At 49.7% G+C, this 9,716-nt stretch overlaps 1 non-coding gene across 1 annotated transcript; it reads right to left on the bottom strand.

The window, feature by feature from the left end:
* Positions 1-6,493: 6,493 nt before the first annotated feature.
* On the bottom strand, positions 6,494-6,565 carry TRNAA-UGC. Its single transcript has one exon. It is a non-coding gene; the product is annotated as a tRNA-Ala (tRNA).
* Between the last annotated feature and the right edge of the window lie 3,151 nt (positions 6,566-9,716).

Here is a 9,716-nt window from a genome sequence, read left to right as displayed (position 1 = left end):
CTTGATGATGCACTGGAGAGGTTTTAGTTGGGGGGCTGAAGGTGACGGCTAGTGGGGTTGTATTACTTTCTTCCTTGGACCTGTCCTGTAGTAGGTGACTTCTGGGTACTCTTCTGGCTCTGTCAATCTGTTTCTTCACTTCAGCAGGTGGGTAGTGTACTTGTAAGAATGCTTGATAGAGATCTTGTAGGTGTTTGTCTCTGTCTGAGGGGTTGGAGCAAATGTGGTTGTATCTTAGAGCTTGGCTGTAGACAATGGATTGTGTGATGTGGTCTGGGTGAAAGCTGGAGGCACGTAGGTAAGTATAGCGGTCAGTATGTTTCCAGTATAGGGTGGTGTTTATGTGACCATTGCTTATTAGCACAGTAGTGTCCAGGAAGTGGATCTCTTGTGTGGACTGGTCCAGGCTGACATTGTAGGTGGGATGGAAATTGTTGAAATCATGGTGGAATTCCTCAAGGGTTTTCTTTTCCATGAGTCCAGAAGATGAAGATGTCATCAGTGTAGGGCAAGTAGAGTGGGGGCATTAGGGGATGAGAGCTGAGGAAGTGTTGTTCTAAGTCAGCCATAAAAATGTTGGCATGCTATGTGGCAATGCGAGTACCCATAGCAGTGCCGCTGACTTGAAGGTATACATTGTCCCCAAATGTGAAATAGTTGTGGGTGAGGACAAAGTCACAAAGTTCAGCCACCAGGTTTGCCGTGACATTATCGGGGATACTGTTCCTGACAGCTTGTAGTCCATCTTTGTGTGGAATGTTGGTGTAGAGGGCTTCTACCTCCATACTGGCCAGGATGGTGTTTTCTGGAAGATCACCAATGGATTGTAGTTTCCTCAGGAAGTCAGTGGCATCTCGAAGATAGCTGGGAGTGCTGGTAGCATAGGGCCTGAGGAGGGAGTCTACACAGCCAGACTATCCTGCTGTCAGGGTGCCATTGCCTGAAATGATGGGGCATCCAGGATTTCCAGGTTTATGGATCTTGGATAGCAGACAGAATACCCCTGCTGCTTTTTTGGCCTGCTGCTTCTCTGTCTGGGATGTTTTTGTCAGCCCTGGCACACAAAAATGGCATCATTGTGAGCGCCCACGAAGGCAAGATGAATTTTGGCTGCCTTGCTCAGCTTGACTTGCTTCCTCACCCCATTCCTGCCTTAGATCCTAGTGGCTGAAGATGGTCCATTGTCTCAAGCGGTGCCAGAGCCTGACACAGTGCCCCTGGGCAGCCTTTGCTCTGCACATGCCAGCCATGCACATTTGCAAATACTTTAAAGTGCCTGTCAGTAAGTTCTGGGAACAGTTGCTCACCTTCAGAGGAAGCTCCCTAAAATTGGCCTGTCTCACCCAGTGGTACATTGACCTCTGTTCAGATTGAGCCAAAGGAGGGGGTGGGGCCTAGCTGCTGTGGCCGCCGCTTCTGTGAGGGCAGCCACTGTTGCGGATGAAGCCATCCTGCAAGAACCTTCCACCTAGCCACCCACTGAAAATCGTGTAGGGTGTAAGGTGAGAGTAGAACACTAGAGGGGGGGCCCTCCCCCTTCCCTCATCATCGGCCATCCCATACCCGGTGCTGCACCCAGTGGGGTAAAAATAATACAACCATATCGGAAGAGTCATTTGCGTTCTTTGTGGTTGCCCCACCATTTCCCTTGGGTCTGACCTGCCTTCCAGCTCAGCCACCACTGAGAGAGCCGTACAAGGCTTCAAAGCCCACCAAACCCAACCCCCTTCTAATACGGCAAAAAAGCCACATGTCTCCTGACTAGGTAGGGATGTCCTATTGCCCCATAGGAAGTGGAAGGCCCTCGTGTTCGGTCTCAGCAGCACTCATGGAGCAGGGGGAAATACATGGCTGAGGAAATTCCCCACAGCCAAAAGATAGGTCTTGAGCATCACAACTTTGTAGACTAATGACAAGGTCCACTTATGCCACTGGCTGAGCCTTTCCTCACAGGTCAGCAACTGCTTCTCCCAGTTCGCGCACCCCACCTCGTCCCCAACCGAACGCTAGAAGGCCCAGCTCATCAGCCTGCCCACTCTTGCAGCCCTCCTCTTCCGCCCTGACTGATAGGGAGGAGTATTGAGCCTCCCTCCCTTAGGCCCTTCAGCATTCCTGGGGACACCAACACTGCCCAAGTGACTTTGGGCCAGTAGGTCAATCAATAGGGCTGCCTCCTAGGCCAGGCTGCAGCCCAGCTTCAGTACTCAGAGGAAATGCAGCTCACATCCGTACCTACAGGATTCCAGGCACAGCCAGGCTTCTGGATCAAACATCCCCTCTTGTGCTCAAGTCACAACAGCTAGTGGGCAAAAGACAGACTTTCATGGCCTTTGAGGAAGCAAGACAGAGCCTTGGAAGACCCAGTAGGGTTAGGTGCCACAGGAATTGCTCTCAGATCCCACTGAGACTTCAACTCAGATTGCAGGATTCAAAGTCCCGAGTGCTGGCCCTTACACCATGGGACCAATAGGGAACACCCAGACCTCTGCTGAGTTCTGGTAAGGATGACCCTGTGTGAGCAACCCTGCATTTGCTCAACAAGTTGTCATGCAGCAGTTTGCTGCAGCTCCCAGAAGTCTTTCTTAATCCAGACTGAGAGGCCAACGGGCATGTGAGGAAGTTGCCCCTTCAGTCCTAGGCAATACATGGCCCTTCCTAGGAAAGGCCAAGTCCTGGAAAGGAGAAGCTGAAGTCAAGGATAGTCCTCAAGCGATACCTTCTGAAGGTCTTAGAGGATATTACAGGGAATACTATCTTTTTTCATTTACCAGTGGCTTGAACCTTAGACCCTCATATTAAAAGCCTGATGCTCTGCCAACTGAACTAGCCAGGCTCACAGGAACAAATGGCAAATTTCATGCAGAAGAGAAATTAGTCATGAAAATGAGGGCAAGAAACAATACAGAAAACTTGCTACTCTTGCTTTCTTAGCAGTCCTAGCCCCAGCCTGCTCCTCCATCTGGCGCCCTGAGGCCTTATTCTTTCTTTAGTTAAATATCAAATCCAGGAGAAAACACAGTTATACAGAAATGTCATTGGAAATACAAAAATTAAAAAGGAAAATGCAATTCCCATCACTGTAGCGTATCTGGGCCATTCCTGTATCGCGAGCACCCACTAAGGTCCCTGTGTGCTTACGAGAAACCTGGAGGAACTCATACCACAGCCTGAACATGAAACTCAACTGCTCCCAGGTGCTGCAGTAAAACCCTTTCCCTGCTGTGACGTTGCACTCCATAGGATTTTATGAAAATATGCTAATGAGTGTGAATATAAAGTAACTGAAATATGCTTCATGCAAAAGGTCTCTTGTAAGGTATCCTTACAAAGCTTATAACCTACTGTGTGTGTTCATCCTATTTGTACGAACCGATAATTCCTGTATCTGAAACTAGAAATATGAAATATAACTCTGAGGTCCTATTGTAATGATGCAAAATGTAGGCCATTAACAGTGGTTTGGACTCTTGATGGCTCTCATTAACCAGGACAATGGACTGGAGATGGCTCTATCCTGCACATGAAGAATGAAGGCTTGGGGTCTCCCAGGACATGTGACCATGTCACCTGGTACAGGAATCCATCTTAAACCTGGGGCTTTTCCCCAGAAGAGAGACAAATGTTTCCTGCCTCGTAGCAAAGCTGTAGAAGGGGATGGAACAGAAGAAAGGTGGGTGCAGTCATGAGAAATCCCCTAGCTACCTTGAGCTGAAACAAGGACTATACCTGGTGAAAAGATTGGGCCCAGACAAGAAATACGTCTAGTCTGTGAAAGAAGGGTATTGGAAGATCTCTGAGGGTGAGACTTGATCTGTATTGAGTTTCATGCTGTATTAGGCTTGGACTTGCATGTTTCTGTTTTATTTTGCTCTATGGAGAATACAAATGGCACAGAGAAGGAAAAGATAATGCCATAGAAAAATCTGTGTGTATGTTAGATGGGTGGGAGGGTGTCTAGAAACCACTCTCCTCTAGTTTCTTTTCTCTGATTTCCTTTGGAAAATCTGAAGCAGGGAGCAAAAGCCATTGGTACCTCTGAGGCTTGAACTCACAACCTTCAGATTATGAGACTGCCACGCTGTCAACTGCACTAAGAAGACTTGGTAAAGCTTTAGGCTCCGTGCATATAGGACCCTCCTACATTGGTGACTGGGGCAGGGAAGGAGCCAGGGGTGTGCTGGAAGAAGCAGGGAGCTCTGGTGCCCACAGACCTGTCCTGGCAGCTTTCTCAGCAGCAGAGAAATCAATTCATGCTGCCAGTGAACAATCTCCTGGAACTAATGGCAGCACAGGGGGGATGTTTCCAAGCTGTGCACCTACTGCCACATTTTGGAACTTACTCTCCTTTTCCTAGCAGGGCACTTTCCATGGGAATTAGGCAAAGCAAACTACACAGGTACGAGGAACACGCTGGGGAGGGTACATGGGGAACAGAATCCAGGGCTCCAGATAAGGCCTGAATTTATAATCCCAGCAGCTTGCCCTTCTGCACTAACCAATTGCACCACTGCAGATGCTGTTTAGATGGATTTGGGAAGCAGGCAGTTCCCAGTCTCTGTGGTTCACACCTTTGCCTGGTAATTGAAAAGCAGCTGGTTCAAACCTAATTCAAGATGCGGCTTTTCAGTGATGAGACTCCAGTACGTTTTAACAGGAAGACAATGTCCTCTATTCTGGTTTAGCCCCATTTGACTCCTTCTGCCCATCTCCCCGGCCCCCCCAGTCTCTTTCCTTCCCCATTGGGGCCATGCAGAGAGGAGCCCCAGTCAGTCTCTGTCACAGAGAGTCTGTATCCTACAAACAGAGGGAGGGGTCACTCTAAAACATTGATAATGGGGAGGGGAGGGGTGTGCGTGGTTAGGGGGAGAAAGGATGGAGACCTAACAGTGGGGCCCAGAGTGATTCCTCCAAACAGGGGAGATCCCCTGCTGCCCCCCATCTGCCAGCTGTGGGAAGAACAACTGTGTGTGTGGGATCTCCACATGCTGTCCTCGCCCCAAGAGTCAACTGTGGCAATGGGAGCTGCAGGGCTGGAGTCTGTGGGCAGCAGTGCTCAGAGATGCCCCCAGCCCTCCTGCTTAGGGGCTGCTGCCAGAGGAGGGTGTGGGTTGCTTTCGAGAGATGCCCGAGGTAAATGCTGCACCCTTCATCCTCTCCTGTACCCCCAACCCCCTGCCCCAACCTAGACTACACACCGGCACCCAAACTCCTTCCAGGACCCTGCTCCTTGCACACCCTCCTGCACCTCAACCCCCTGACTGAGCCCAGCCCCTGCATCCAAACTCTCTCCCAGAGCCCATCCCCTCTTCCTCCCACACCCAAACTCCCTCCCAGAGCCTTAGGCAGGTGTGGGGAGGGTGGGCAGGACTTGGTCCCATTCTGGGCACCACCAAAAATTATAAAAAACCTGCCACCTCTGTCCAGCCCAACCTTCTGCTGATGCACCTCAGCCCACACCCGTGCAGGGTTTGAAGCTTCCATTGCTTAAATTCCAGGACACTGAGGTATTTCAGCTCCACTTTGCTCAGAGGGAACCTTCACCCCACTCCCAACCAGGTTCTTGTCCATGGGATCACTGTAGGGGGGCTGGGTCCCTCGGTGTCTTTTCTCTCTCTACGACAGGCCAGGGTGCAGTAACTGGGGCATCTGAGCACCCGGAACCTTCTGCGGGGCTGCCATTCCCCTTCCCCTTCTATGGTCTCATCTGTCATTGACTCCAGCTTTTTTCTATCCATCGTCAGCACCATCCCAAGCAAGCTGCACTCACCTCAAAAAGACATAAAGTCCTGTGGCACCTTATAGACCAACAGACATATTGGAGCATAAGTTTTCGCAGGTGAATACCTGCTTCGTCGGATGCATGTGGCAGAAATTTGCAGGGGCAGGTATAAATATGCAGGTAAGAATCAGTCTAGAGATAAGGAGGTTAGTTCAATCAGGGAGAATGAGGCCCTCTTCTAGCTGTTGAGGTGTGAACGCCAAGAGAGGAGAAATTGCTTTTGTAGTTGGCTAGCCAGTCACAGAATTCCCACTACATTCATCTGATGAAATGGGGATTCACCCCTCAAAGCTTATGCTGCTGTTCATCTATTAATCTATAAGGTGCCACAGGACTCTCACTTTTTACAAATCCTGGTTAACGCAGCTACCCCTGTGATACTCAAAAAGACAGTGTCCCCTGTTGGGAGTACATCACTGACCTCTCTCCTCTCCGAGCACTGACTGCCCCTCTGTTTCCTTGCCTCTCAGTCTGAGCAGATGGGACCTTTCCCTCCAGTGCTAGATGATTCGCTCTTCTCATCTACCCTTTTCCCAAGCAGCGCAGCTGGTGGGAATCTTAAATGTACCAAGGTGACTTAGGAGCAGAACCCGACCCAGACTTTCCATGCAATTGGCACTTGCCCCTCACTGAGCAGGACTGAAACTGGTGCAGGGATACTGGTGGGCCACATCCCCTCTTGGCATTAGCAAAGAGCAGGGTGAAAAATGAGCATGGAGTTGCTGGGGAATGAACCCAGGACCTCATACATGCAAAGCATATGCTCTACCACTGAGCTACATCCCCAGATGGGCTGTATTTGCTATGGATTATACTCAGAGCCTTCCTGTTCTCACTGCAGCCAGTGACCTATAAGCTTCACAAGAAGCCCATTCCCCTCTCTGAGGGCCAGGCCTGCTCTCCTGGAGGTTACTTGTTCATAGGGGTCACTTTTCAGCAGGGCCAGATTCTATGTGTGGGGCAGAGAGAGTTTGTGCCCTGGACTCAGGGTGCAGAGATACACTCAGCCCTCTCCCCTGCATTGGGTGGTGGGGGTGCTGCAATCCCCTGCTGCAAGGTCATGGTGGGGGATGCTGTGAGCAGCTCAACACCTCACCCTGGTGGCAGAAGTGGGGTGGGGAGTTCTAGGTGTTTCCACCTGCCTATGAAGTCCAGCTTTCCCCAGCACATTCACTGTGGTGCAATTGGGTCACTGTTTCCATAGCTGAACAGCAAAGAATCACTCCCAGTTTCCCTTCTAGCTGCAGCAGGCTTAGCCTGTGTCAGTGGTTAATGAGATGGATCTGGCTGTAGATTGTTATTCATTCCCCACCTTGACAATTCACACAGTCCCTTTCCTACTTAAATCCCCAGCACCTCAGTGATCCTGGTAGCAGGGGTTGGGTCCTGAGACTTTGAGGGTCCTTTTTATCCTCCACCTGGAGTGAACTCAGCTTTTCCCCCATCCCAGACAATCCATGAAATAACAACAGGAGCATAAAGAAAGAGGGGAGGGAACATCTCACTGCCAGGGCTGGATGTGCCCAGGGCCCCAACTCATCCATTGTTTCCATGGAATTTGGCCCCCTGCTTTGCACAAGGGACAGAGAAAGATCTTGCTGTTCCTGTGTCTGTGCAAGGAAAACTGTGCTTCTGTATGAAAGAGAGGAGGGAAATGGCCCCATGATGGGACAATATCCTCAGGATTAAGACCTAAGGACTCAGGCTGAGAACTGATAGAACTCCACTCATCTGGGATTTAACAAATTGTCTTCCATGGAGCAGGGCCAGATCCAGCATTTTTGCCACCCCAAGCGGAAAAAAAAAATAAAAAAGCTGCAATCAGCAGCAGCTCTACCTCTGCCACTTTTGGCAGTGAGTCTTTCCCTCCAAGAGGGACTGAGAGGACCCAATAGCCACAGAAGCCTCCCCATTCCATTGGCCATCCCTAGTGCCTGGAGCCAGCCCTGCCATGGAGACACTGGGAAGATGGAGGAATCAGGAAACAGCCACAGATTTATTTACATTGCAAGTGAAGCTTTTTTTAAATTGAAGTCACTTTTCCCTGAGTGGGAATTGAATCCCGGTCTTGGCAATGAAAGTGCCAAATCCTAACCACTAGACCACCATGGAGCTGATAATGTTGTTTTTTTTCTCACTTATGCTACACTGTCTTAGGCTACTTTCTATCCACTTTCTGACAGTATTCCATTGTCCACTCCCTGAGGGGTTAAGCACAGAGAGTACAGGAACCCCTGTACTCAGGGTCACAACCTCAGCCCAACACAAGCCACTGAAATAAACTCTAAGGATGCTTCCTCCAGCAGGATCACAGAACCACACAAAAAAAACCCAGGAGGAACAATCCTCTTCTGTCTTCATTTACCCCATCGCAACCCTCTCAGCAGCCGACTCTTGCAGGAAGGACACTCAGATGATAGGAGCTGTGGCATAGAGACCAAGGGAGGGGTGTTGCTTCCTCTCACTGTGAGCTGATCACAGTCTGACTCCGTGCAACAGGGCTCTGAACTTTGCCATCTTGTGAGTTCTAAGAGCAGAGCTCCCCGGACCCTTCTGCTGAGAGCATGGTAATTGCACAACAGCTGCAAGGCCTTTTTCCCTCTCCTTGGCTTCCCCAGACTTTCCCCACAAATGATTCTATCAGGAGCTGAAGGGATCTAAGGACCTGCAGGTTTCCCTCACCCATCTCTTAAAGCAAACAGTGATTCCCTTTTCTGACACTCCTGGGTCTGGGCTTCTTTTGAGTTTTTCCCAAGGGGGAGCCTGATTCCCTGTTAAAATGTGTGTGGCACCAGCTTGTCTGCCCCCTCTCTGGGAACCGAGAATCTTTTTCAGACTCTCTCCCACTAGATGAGTCCAACAGCACCTCCCCTTGGTGGGATAATCCTAAATTCAACCTCCCGTCCTGGTTGCTCTGACCAGCTGATGGCGGCAGCATGCTAAATCAACCCCAGCTCTCTGGTCTAGAAAGCAGCATCTAACCAGCTTTGTGACAGCTCCGGTTTGCTCGCTGGAGACATAACAAACCAGGAAAGAAGACAAATGTAAGACAGGGAACCTCAGCTCACAAATAAAAACCTTCAGGGCACCCTCTACACGGCGACTGGGCAGTTGACTGACTTTAAATCTAGCTAGCTCTGTTGGTAGAGCATGATGCTCTTAATCCCACCATCATAAATCCAAGCCCCATGGTGGGTGGTAGCGACAGCCCTTAGGTGTCACTCTTCTGCTAATAGTCACAGATCAATATGAAACAAACTCTCTATGCTCTTTGGCAGGTCATGTTTCTTCTTCTCTTTGAGCTTCACTAAAACATGAAGAGAGAACAAACTGACATTTGCATCCTATGTTAAGAGAGTATTTTCTCCTTTTCCATTGTACCCCAAGCAAGAAGAGGGGATAATAACCATTTAATGGATGATTGCAGAGGGAAAAGTCTGGTCTTTAGAAATAGGACAATGATCAATTGGTCTCCATGTCCACTGATGGTAGGACAAGAAGTAATGGGCTTAATCTGCAGCCAGAGAGATTCATGTTAGATATTGGGAACAGCTTTCTAACTCTGAGGGTAGTTAAGCTCTGGAATAGGCTCCCAAGGGTGTCTGTGGAGTCTCTGTCCTAGGAGGCTTTTAAGAACAGGTTGAACAAACCTCTGTCAAGGATACTCTGCATATACTTGGTCCCATAGACAACCTGCTCTGGCTCTGTTTCCCTCCTTCTGCTCCCTGCCTGGGCCGGCTGCTGTGGGCACTTGATCCCACATGCCCCCAATGCATCGTCTCTGCTTGGCTCTGCTTCAGCAGAGAGGGCTGGATTTCATGACCTCTCCAGGGCCCTTGCAGCCGTACAGCTCTATAATTCGATGCCATCACAATATAATATAAACAACTACAAAAGTAGAAACACCCCAATCTAACATCTAACAATTCAGCGTGAA

The sequence above is a fragment of the Gopherus evgoodei genome, unplaced genomic scaffold, assembly GCF_007399415.2.
Source record: "Gopherus evgoodei ecotype Sinaloan lineage unplaced genomic scaffold, rGopEvg1_v1.p scaffold_46_arrow_ctg1, whole genome shotgun sequence".
Lineage (NCBI taxonomy): Eukaryota > Metazoa > Chordata > Testudines > Testudinidae > Gopherus > Gopherus evgoodei.
Note: the sequence above shows the minus strand (reverse complement) of the source record. Positions and strands in the feature narration are given on the sequence as shown.